The 12,246-nt window shown below is 37.0% G+C and overlaps 1 protein-coding gene across 1 annotated transcript in view; it reads left to right on the top strand.

Moving 5' to 3' along the window:
- LOC105395838 overlaps positions 1-12,246 on the top strand; it is a 171,569-nt gene that overhangs the window by 28,667 nt on the left and 130,656 nt on the right. The window lies entirely within an intron of this gene.

The following is a 12,246-nucleotide window of genomic DNA, read 5'->3' as shown; positions in this document are numbered from 1 at the left end:
AAACATTATGATAGTTTTGTAAAAATATAAGTTTATAAGTACCTACTAACAAAGTTTCGGGTCTGTTTATAAATGTTGAGTTGTCTTAGTATTTATTTCTTTTAGCATGAGAAGCAAAAGCAAGGAGTCTAAACTTTCAAGCGAGACACTCGAGCTTATGAGGCAGACACGCGAATTTCCGTCGGCAGGTGACACTTCGTCAGAACTACGGGTACTCAACAAGCGTATAAATAAGCTGATACGAAGAGATCTCCGTCGCTCCAACACACGCGCCATAGAAGCAGCAATTGAGCAAAATCGGGGGTCAAAAGTCTTCGTTCAGCAACTTGGGAGAGGCTACTTGACGAAGTTGAGGTCTGCAGATGGTAATATCGTTGTCTCTAAGCCGGAGGTTCTTGCCGAAATCGAAGGTTTTTACGGACAACTTTATGCTTCACATGCGCAGAAGTCTGTGGCTCAGCTCACCGATTCCAGAGCGCCACTAATACGCCACTACACTGACGACATCCCTGACGTCGACATAGGCGAGATTAAGATAGCCCTTGAGCACCTTAAAAACAACAAGGCTCCGGGTGAAGACGGAATTACTACAGAGCTTCTGAAAGCTGGAGGTATTGCAACCCTCGAACAGCTCCAGAGGCTCTTCAATTCGGTTCTTCACAATGGCATTACACCGGAGGCATGGTCTGAGAGCGTCGTGGTATTGTTCTTTAAGAAGGGTGACAAAACCCTTCTGAAGAACTATAGACCGATCTCGCTTTTAAGCCATGTATACAAGCTGTTCTCAAGGGTTATCACGAAACGTCTTGCCCAATAGTTAGACGAGTTTCAGCCCCCAGAGCAGGCTGGGTTTCGAAAAGGCTTTAGTACAATAGACCACATCCACACAGTAAGGCAGATTATACAGAAGACCTAAGAGTATAATCAGGACCTGGGCAGTTTTGGAATCCTTGCAGAGATGCCAAATCGATTGGCGCTATATCGAGGTGTTGAGATGTCTGTACAATGCCGCTACTATGACTGTCCAAGTACAGGACCACAAGACAAGACCTATCCAACTGCAACGTGGAGTGAGACAGGGGGATGTGATATCTCCGAAACTGTTCACCAATGCATTGGAAGATGTCTTTAAGACGTTGGACTGGAAAGGACATGGCAAATGTATAAATGGCGAGTACATGTCACACCTCCGCTTCGCGGACGACATCGTTATTATGGCAGAATCTCTACAGGAACTCAGCTGGATGCTAAGTGGCCTAAATGCTGCGTCATGTACAATGCTCACATCGAACCGGAGCCGGTCGCCGTTGGTGAGGCAACAATCGAAGTTGTGCAAGAATATGTCTACCTCGGGCAGACACTGAGGAACACAACTTCGACAAGGAGGCTGCAAGGCGCATCCAACTGGGTTGGGCTGCATTCGGGAAACTTCGTCACATATTCTCCTCGGCCATTCCTCAGAGCCTGAAGACAAAAGTCTTCAACCAGTGCGTCCTGCCAGTGATGACGTATGGTGCAGAGACATGGACACTGACGGTAGGACTGGTCCACCGATTTAAAGTCGCTCAGCGTGCTATGGAGAGAGCTATGCTTGGGGTTTCTCTGATGGATCGTATCAGAAATGAGGTTTTCCGTCAGAGGACTAAGGTTACCGACATAGCTGTCAAAATATGCAAGCTGAAGTGGCAGTGGGCTGGTCATATCTGCCGAAGAACCGATAACCGTTGGGGTAGACGAGTTCTCGAGTGGAGACCACGAACAGGCAAACGCAGCGTGGGACGCCCTCCTGCCCGCTGGACTGACGACCTTAGGCGGGTGGCGGGTAGTGGTTGGATGAGGAAGGCCGAGGACCGAGTGTTGTGGCGCTCCTTGGGAGAGGCCTATGTCCAGCAGTGGATGATTATTGGCTGATGATGTCTTAGTATACTTACCTAAGTAATTATATCATAGAATACATTTTATTATTCGCTTTTGTGGCCTCAAGTCAATTTATAGTAAGTAAGTATTATATTTTTATGTAAGTAACTATGTTAGTTTAGATGTAAAGGAGTCTACACACCAAACCCGCCGACACAGCCCGGCGGCTTGGTGTCGGCGACCCAAACCCGCCAACCCGCCAACATGTGTCATGGGGCTGTGTCGGTGAGTGTCGGCGGCAAGAAATCAGTACAACTTTTTTAGTACTTGCACGCGCGGGTACGAGTCGCCGACATGATTCTTGAAACAAAGTCGCCGACACCAAGCCGCCGGGCTGAGTCGGCGGGTCGGCGGGTTTGGTGTGTAGAGTCCTTAAGTAAATAAAATTTCCTAAGTAACCTAATCCATGTTGAGTGAGGATTAAATATAATATAGTCACTATTCATTTTTTTGCTTGAAAACCTACTAGTACTTTAAACTTTTCCTATTCTCATCTTTTTATATACAGGGTGTCCCAAATTAAAGTGCACATCCAAATTATAGTGACTTAATTTGTTATTCTAAACAACTATTGTTTTACGACTTTTGTAAATTCGTGAAAAAAAATCTACTGTCTATAGTAAAAAATCTCATAGCCAACAAAGTTTCTATGAATTAGCAAAAATAAAATCATCACACATCCTGTATATCTATAGATATCGATAACGCAGGCGGGATCCCATCTCTACTATCGACTTCACTATGGCCATCCCTATCGTACGTGTGCTTTGCTTCCCCCCCCGACCCTCAATCGTGCGATAGAGAGCACTGCAGCTCGGAACTGATAATAGGTACTTTTCTTGATGAAATTCTGGTTTTGGGAGAAAACGTTTTACACTAACTAAATATCAACCAATCTCTTTGATTTTAGTGTCAATCGCTTCAGCTTAATATATTCTAGGTTTATAGGTTTCGCTTTTTAAAAAAAAATACGTTGTTATTGATCCACAAACGGCTTAATTCAACAAAGTCGCAATCACAAAAAAAACATTATTTGAGGTGCCTATAAGTTTGAATCTATAGAAAATTTTGAAAAAAGGAAAACCTATAAACCTAGTTATTCCTTGTGTCAATAACATATTAAAAAATCATGGAGATTGGATAATATTTAGGGGTAGTAAAACGTTTTCTCTTTTTGTATGGACGAGCAAGTGCTATACTCTACTCTTAATGTTTTAATTTTAGTTTTAATTTTGGCACCAATGGTTTTTAAAGGTTGATTGTAAAATACAAAGTCTGATAATAATTACTCTTCAATTAATAGTATTTTCAGGGTCATTTAATAGGTAGGAAAATTTATTAAACTAGTTTATTACTTACTTAGTTGTCGAACCAAAATATAATTCAATCTTAAATTAACAATCTTAGAATGAATTACGAAGTGACAAATCTTAATCTAATCTAACTGTAGGTTAAGTATCCTTACTAGACAGTTTATGAAACTTGATTTAATCTCTTAACTGGCGCTTATCGAGATCATGCAAATCCGAGTTAGAGTACTTAATTGGAGTTTAAGCAGTGGCGGATTTACCTATAGGCCAAAAAGGCCAGTGCCTAGGGCGGCAGATTGAGAGGGGCGGCAAATTTGGCAAATAAGTAGTTTTTTTATAATTAATTATACGTGCACACCATCCATGTATAAATTACGATTATAAAATACGAAAACGATTAATAAACGCTTTGTAATATTTCGATAAAACCGGATTCTGGATCATTACATACATACTCGTATCTATCTTTGCTACTGCGAAAACAGAATTTGGAGCATACTATTATTTATCCAAACTTGGATAGCACTTCGCCTTGCACACCGCTGCCCCCCTACTCTTGAAAGGCAATGTATTGCGTCTGTCTTGCGTTGGCAACATTTAAAAAATCATTTTACAAAAAGTAAAAATACATAAATGTTCAACAAGATAAAGCCTTTTATTAGAACCTAGCACTAAGAACCAAGCAACCGGAATGAAGAATTTATTTTAGATTTTGGCCAAAAAAGTCTTTTTTGGCGTTTATTGTAACTTCTAAATTTTATGCATTATATTCTTGTTTCTTGGTTCTTAAAATAGGCATTACCTATCTGATTACATAAGTAGGTATTTTTAGTCTTTGTAAAAACGCTTTTGAAGACAAGTTATAATTTTTTTATGTTGACAACTAAAGATAGACGCAATACATTTCCTTTCAAGAGTAGGGGGGCTGAACGAATGAACCGATTTCAATTTAGTTCTTTTTTTGTATCACATGTGTTCTACGGGACAGTGTTCTTTATTTATTTAACATAAGGATCACCAGCAATTAACACAACAGACATACTTAACAGAAAATTTAACATAATAGAAATTTCGTTGTGAAAACTATTAGAGGCGATCACGGCATTATCAAATAATACTATCTTAACGACAACAGTGACTTAAAACTAAATTATCTAAGCATAATATCATATTATAACAATATTAAAACTTGAACAGAAAATAAAAATTTAGTGGGTCAAAACTAACAAGGCAAATATTATCAAAAATAACAAGGCAAATATTATTAACTAATTCTGACATATTTTTTTCTTAAACGAACTGAAGGAGTCATGGAAGATGTCAAGGTTTAGTTTATGGTTGTATATGTTATATAGGTCACATATCCTATTAATTGGAGAATGGGTTCCTAGGTTTGTGCGAGAGTGCATGAGGGCCACAAAATAGTTTTTTAATGGGATGTCTCGGGAGATGGTATGGGATAGGGAAAGAGATAGATTCGAGGATGTCAGGACAGTCTAATAAATTGTTTAAAGCTTTGTACAGAAATATTATATCATGTGTTTCACGTCTATTACGCAATGAGGACATTTTAAAGAATTTAAGGCGGTGCTCATAAGGAGATCTGTGGGAAATATTGCGGGAAATGAAGGCTAGATGACGAGTAAAAGATCTTTGTATGCTTTCGATTCTCTGTAAGTGTACTGAATAAGATGGACTCCAAGCAGCAGAAGAGAATTCTAGATGACTCCGCACAAGAGAATTAAAGAGTAAAATTTTGGTCTCGGGCTTAAATTCTTTACTATTAGGTTTATCAAATCCTAGCATTTGTGCTGCTTTTTTGGTTATATTATCAATGTGAGATGAAAATTTTAGTTTGGAGTCAATTGTTACACCGAGATCTCTAATTTCAGAAACTTCAGTAAGTAAGTGTTCAGTAAGTAAGTTCAGTGTTCTTAGACAATAAGTTTGCTGAAAATCAATTTAGCCGTTTAAAAGTTACAGATGTTTTACGCTTTAAAGTCTTTTTACGGGTTTTTTATTTGCCTGTCAAATTAAACTTTTTAGGTCAACATTAAACACTTTAGTACATAGCGGGTTGCAAAAATAATCTAATTAGACAGAAAATGATTAAGTTCACAATCGTACTAATAACGGAATTAAACTAACGTATTGAATTTCAAAAGTCAGTAGGGGCGGCAAAATATTTATGGCCTACGGGCGGCAAATTTGTAAATCCGCCACTGAGTTTAAGTAAGTGGTTCGGTTAGTTTTAACGGTTATGTTACGATCATGTTAGACAAGCTATTTCTATTAAACACTATAATTTTAGGTTTTTTTATCTACATTAAGCAGTAATAAGATGTTTTGATAAATTTATAGGCTGAGAATACAATTAAATAAGTTTAAGTTAAAAGGTACATCGTTTCACATGCAAAAGAACCATTCTGAAAGAAATGAAGATTTATATTAACTTGACATTAGTAAATACTACGAAATCATAGAACAACGCGGACTCGGGTGTATACGAAATAAACCGTCTGACTTTGAGTAACTAAGTTACTAAGCAATTATTACCACCAATTTTCGATCGAATTCCATGTATTCGAATTCATAATTAATACTGATAAACCTAAAGTCGATAGATACGTGTGTAAGACCTTGACACCACTTACAAGGACTAGTATTTTAGTGTCAGGTTATCCAATTATACTGGATTAACTTCTTTTACTTGTTCTGTCGCGATAAAAACATGTCATAATATTTGCTATATACCTATGCCGAAGAACCGATGACCGGGCTGGTGTAAACGAATTCTCGAGTGGATAAATAGGCAAGCGACAACCTTAGACAAATAGCCGGTACCTAAAGTAATTTTTTTATCTCAGAAACTAAATTGACAGATTCTGAACGGTTCATCAAGAGTCGATTGTCCCGCGAATAGTCCACCAATAGAACGATACGTGGGACAATGGACTGTTGATGAACCGTTCAGAATCTGACAATTTAGTATCTGAGATAATAAAATAGACTTTAAGGGCCACTTGCACCAACATATTAAATCTAGATTAAATGTTAAATCTCGAGTCATGCCATAAATTTATATGGACTGAAGATTCTTACTACTCTTTCCAGATTTGACACTAAATCTAGATTTAAGACTTTGGTGCACGTCGCCCTAAATATAATAATAGAAACTGAATCCCATTCTTTGAGCTATAAATGTTCACTGCAAAGTCATACATAATAATATATTATGGTCATTGCACATCGTAACAGCCACTGAATTGAATACCTGAATACTGTGTCACGGCGAATCACATAAATACATAATGTGCAATGTGCCTAACATAGCCAAATTTGGCTTTTAGGCTCAAATAGGTACGTGAGTAGCTTTTGCAGTCCGCTTGAATACTAAAATAGTATTTTCTACTAAGGATTACATAATGAGCTTTTATATGGGCCTAGTGTTGCAATTGCAATAAACAGAATCGCTTCTTCGTAAAAAATATCTCATTTGATTTAACAAAAATAGTACGAAATTTCAGGGGTTGATTAATTATTAATTTTGCGCTGGTCGAAACCAAAAGCGAACGATTGTATGCCACACTAGCTCTACGACAGACGATGGAACTACTGACTGACGCTTTTTTCACTCTTATATTTCCTTTCATAAAAGGGGGTAAAACTTTACCGAATTGCATAGCAATTTCTTTTACCCGTAATAGCTCCTCTCTGTTTAATCAATGGCGATTTATATTCTGTCCTTATTTGTCATCCTCATCATAATATCATAGTCATTTTCAACTTCGCTCACGATATTACGTATGTTATTTATTCCTAGGGCCTCACGTCACGCGTGTATATGATTCTTGGAACTGCAGACCTCAGAATAATGAGCCGTGCAAGGGACGGACATTATAAACGCATTAGTGACTCTGAGGGGTCACTTTAGCTTACGAAAAAGGGATCTTCAGAGTATTCCTGCGCTAACTACAACTCAGTCTTGTTGAATTAAACGTATTGATTGCAAGACAGTTCGTGCTTAGTTTTTTTGTAAGCTGGAGTAATCGTCCGCGGCTATTTTCGTAGCTTATACCTGCGCCTGAGTGCCTCCTTTGCTGCCATCTGATGCAGGATTGGTTCTATTTCTGTTCAAAGTGACATAATCTTTATGCAAGTAGGAATTTCATCCGCGAATTTTACCTGGAGGACCTTTGGATATTTATTTACAGGAATCTTTCAATAGCTGTATTTGATATTTTGATTTTTAAATAATCGACCGGCCATTTAAATTACGCTATAATACCTATTATGATTTTTTATCTAGCACACGTCAACATTAATTCCTAGTATTAAACCTACATGTCGGTAGCTATGCACTTATATCTCAATTAACTTAGCCTTACATATCCAATATCTGGTCTAGATCGAAATTGTCCTTAACCCAACCAATAAATAGCAATCATTGCGTACGAGACTTCGATAAATCTACCACAGAGTAGATAGAGATCAGAGAGGGCAGCTTTGATGTGCCGCCACTAATAATAATAACTCGTCCTGTCTATTGCCTTTGTTTGTCTACTGTTTGTTTGTTGGACTTTGTTGTTATTGTATCTGTGATGTTTACTGCGAGTCTTTATTATGGCATAATATTTTAAGAGCGAAATAAATTATTATTAGTATTTCGTAATTTAATATTTTGTAACTGCAAGCCATTTTTTCACTGAAGAAACATATGCTAAGACTCCACGAGCAAATTTGTTTTGAATGTGAGTCCTTTCTCAATAATTTCTAAGCAAGTACCTAACCTATTCACAAAATTGTCATCCAAAAAAAGTTTAACCGTTTGACAGCTAAGTAGGCCATATTGGAAATGCCACAAATGTGGGCCACTGCTTAAGCCCAGATTATGCATTAGCACACAATGCCTTTCGCAAACGGCCGTCGTATCTGATTGGGCTCTGTTTACTCTGAGTCCTAAGTAGCAGGGCGTTGCGTGATGAAAGTAGGGCTGCTGAATTTTTATCAGCTTTAATTTATAGCTCTTTTGAACTGCTTTTTAGATGTGTTGGTGTACCTACATAACATTATTCGATTATCAATATCATTCATTATAAAAATCTTGCTAGCATTTTATTTATATAAAATAGGTATCATTCATTTTGGCTCATTTAAATTATTTTACTCTAACGTCTGCTAGACAAAGATAGAAATCAATAAGTCAAATAGCCCAAACTACATCAATTCGTCACCACCTAAAACCAGTCTAGACAAAAACGATAATAACATAAATCCAATAACTTAGCGTATTGCAGCAAGACGCAGACGCGGCGAGGGCGGGCGTGTGGGAGCGACATCTGTTGGCCTTTATTGTGAATTAAATTGTGACCTACATAACTCTACCCTCGCGACGCGTGCCTCTTCTGGAGGATTGCTTAATCTATGGCGCAATAAGGGTGCATTTTCAGGGGTATCAGGGGTGATGATAACCAATCACTTTTTTTTAAATTTCTAAGTTAGTTGTATAGAACGCGAATGTCTGTATCCTTTCCTTATCGACTCAAACATAATTTACGTCAGTTATTTAATTCGTATCAGGTAAAATCTCGTTTTAGCACAAAATTTGCAACCTCACCCCAACAAAAACTTGTTTCCCCAACAGGTCAACCTAATTTGAAAGGCACCTTTTTAATTTATTCCCAGCAACATTAACGTTCTTTTTTCAAATTGGTGAAGATTCCCGCGTTTTTTCGGCCAATCACGTGCTTGCTATGGGTGACCTTGACAGCGAGTTGCGCAATGTCAGGTTGGGGCGTTTGTTATGGGTTTTTTATAGTTTTTTTTTAACAACCAGTATTTTTTCAGACGTTCTTATAACATGTTTGTTTCTTCAAAAGCAAAGTGTAACATCCACACAAATAAAACAATTTACAATTACTTACGTAACAATACTTACCGTAATTGACTTTTACTGTCGCATTCTTTTGACTTTTAACAGTGTTTTTGTGTTGAACAATTACACAATCGAAGTGTCACACCCACGGCCGTCCTTGTTCTGAGGCTTGTGCAATGTGGCGGCGCTCCGTGGGACGCCCGCCGGTCGCGCGTCAGCACTTTCGGTTTTAAACGTGGGGGGTAGAATAAGGATTGTTGACCTACTGAAGTACCTACTAGTGATGACTCTAGTTACTTGATACTATCATTAGATTAACATAAGATCGTGTGTTACAAATAAAAACTACTTAATCAAAAAACTATGGATCCGCAGTTTATTAACTGTCAAACCTAATGACAACCATTGTCCTTACTAATGAATAAAGTCACAAATCTAACCGAACCAGTTCAAAATAAGAGTTCAGGGGTAAAAGTGGGGTGTTATTTGTCGAGATGTTTCTTTTGCACTGACACTCCATCTATGTTGTTCGTATTCTTCTTCTTATAGTGCCTCTCCATCATTGAAGGTTGGCAGTCAGCTCTTTGCAGCGCTCTCTATTCCTGGCTGTTTTAAATAATTCTTCCACGGTTTTTACACCGGTCCACTGTTGTTCGTATTAAAAGAAAGAAAAATACAGCTTTTTTACTACTACGCACTAAAGCAAGTACTTACATGCATCTCACGTGCACTAGACAACGGCGGGGTCAGTGACCTGCGACCTAACTGTTCTCTCAGCTGACCGGAGAGAGGAAGGGGCTCCGAGAGAAGCCTTCTGTATGTGCCGTGGAACCTTGTCGCTCTAAGCGCGAACGAGGTTTCGGTGCCACGGGTGCATAGGTGCGTTGAAGTTCAAGTTCAGTCAGATATGTATAAAATAGTATAAATGTAGGTACCTGTATTCTAGTACAAGTATACGACAGTCATAAATAATGTTTTACAGGTGTTTAACACACCATTTGACAAATGTACTAGACGTTAAACTTCGGTTATAACATTTAAGTAATCAGGTAGTAGGTACTTAAGTAATAATGCACTTAGTTGTTTTCTCAATACTACCGAGAACGTAAGAAACAATTTACTTTTTAAAAGTTCGATTTTAAATGAAGAAATTAAACCAAATTGGCGATTTCATAAACGTTTTATTTATTATTAAGTGCACATTAAGTGCCTCAAGCTCTTACAGAAGCATTGATAATTGATAATACATTTAAGTATGAATAATATTTATAAAAGCTACTTGTTTACTTAATGACTCAACTCGTGCCTACAGGATGTTGCAAAAACCAAGAGATCTTTATTGTAATTCATGGAAGTATGACATAATTGTAGGTTTAGGCTTCACATCAGACCATAGGCCATATGTAATAATAACTTATCTATTTATCATGCTGACCCTATCACGCTAGGAAAATGAATGAGAATTTTATGAAATAGTAGGTAATTATTAAACTTTACCTTAAAAGTGATGTATCAGGATTCCGGATAGATCACTATTAACATTATAATACAATCTGGAAAATTGTATATGTATTTACAAAGACTTTTAGTTTGTGCCTTCAAATTCGCTACCATTGTCAAGATATACATACAAAGAATGTCCATCTCTAAAAATGCAAAAATCCATTTAATTTGATTTAAAATTTTCAGTTTCTTAAAACAAACTATGAGATATGAAAGGCGATACCTTTTAAATAATGAACAAAAACTTTTTACAATGAATAATGTTCTCAGGCAATGAAACGAAATATCCTCAAATGACTCACGCGCATTTCGGAACACGCTGTATATGTGTCATATACAGGACGTTTGCCCATAAAAGGCGATCGAATAAGTGTGCCACTGTCATATTATCGTTGGCGCATGCAACCTTATTATGACATACAGACACCCACGCGTATTCCTTTAAACTATAAATTATTGTTAATAAGGAGCGGAATTTCATAGCCGTATGAAATATGTAATTATAAGTTACGACCAAAGAAGGAGTTTACTTCAATTTTATTGAATGAGCAGAGAAACACTTAGTAATATGTATAAAAGTTAGGAAATCCATGAATAAGTAGGTAATAAATGTACCGATTGGTACCTTAAGGCTCTATCCTTAATATCTTCCAGTTACGCTATTCGGTACATATTATGGAATTTCTGATATGCAGATTCAGATGTGCTACCTGATTTCTGAAATCAAATCTTACAGTCGATAGACATCTAGGCTGAATACTAAAACAATTAAAATCCTAGGTATTTTGTTTATATTTTGTACTATTTATACAATAATCTTTCTATGCTATCTTAGTGTTGTAGTCTACCGAAACATACTAGGTAATGGCCTACTTGAAACTTATGTAAGTAATAAAAAAACTAATTTACCTACTTGTGAAATTGTTTTTATCTCAGTTCAAATGATCTAACCTCGAGACGGTTTTTATAACTTTTTTTTTGTTTCATAGACGGTAGTAAAAACCTTATTAGGTATGTCTTCTTCTCGAGATTATGTATGTTAGTAAGTCCGATCATAAGATTCATGAAGAATATGTAATTCGTGAAATATGTTGTAATATACTATTAACCCCTCAGCTGTCTAAGCGTAGAACAGTCTTAGGAATAATTTGTCAGATGTTAGATTGTTATTGTGTCTAATCTGTTCACATATTCAATAAGTTTATTTGTACATGCACTCCTATGGCAGTCAGATTCGGTAAGAGCAAAAGTAACTGCTTAAAACAAGCAGTACTCAGCTTTTTACCGCAAAAATAGCTTAGAACCGGCTTTTTTGCATAACATTTGTATTTCTCAGTGTTTAAACTAGATGGCGCTGTTGATTGCATTAATTAAAGAGGGCGCTCGCAGCCAGTTGAAACTATACCTCAATACGCTTGCGTTGTAGTTCTGCGTTAAATATATAGATGGCGTTGGCATCGTATCAATATTATGTTTCTCTATACAAAAGACATCAACGACTGCGGATTGTAAGTTTTCGCTCACTTTGAGTATTTTTTCGTTTTTATACGTTGAATAACAATAGGAAAAAGTATAATTAATCAATTAATATGTAATCTTATGCTCTGTAAATCGTATTTGTTTGAGTACTTGCTTATTGTA

The sequence above is a fragment of the Plutella xylostella genome, chromosome 20 (assembly GCF_932276165.1).
Source record: "Plutella xylostella chromosome 20, ilPluXylo3.1, whole genome shotgun sequence".
Classification (NCBI taxonomy): domain Eukaryota; kingdom Metazoa; phylum Arthropoda; class Insecta; order Lepidoptera; family Plutellidae; genus Plutella; species Plutella xylostella.
The sequence above is the reverse complement of the archived record's forward strand: the minus strand, read 5'-3'. Positions and strand labels throughout refer to the sequence as shown.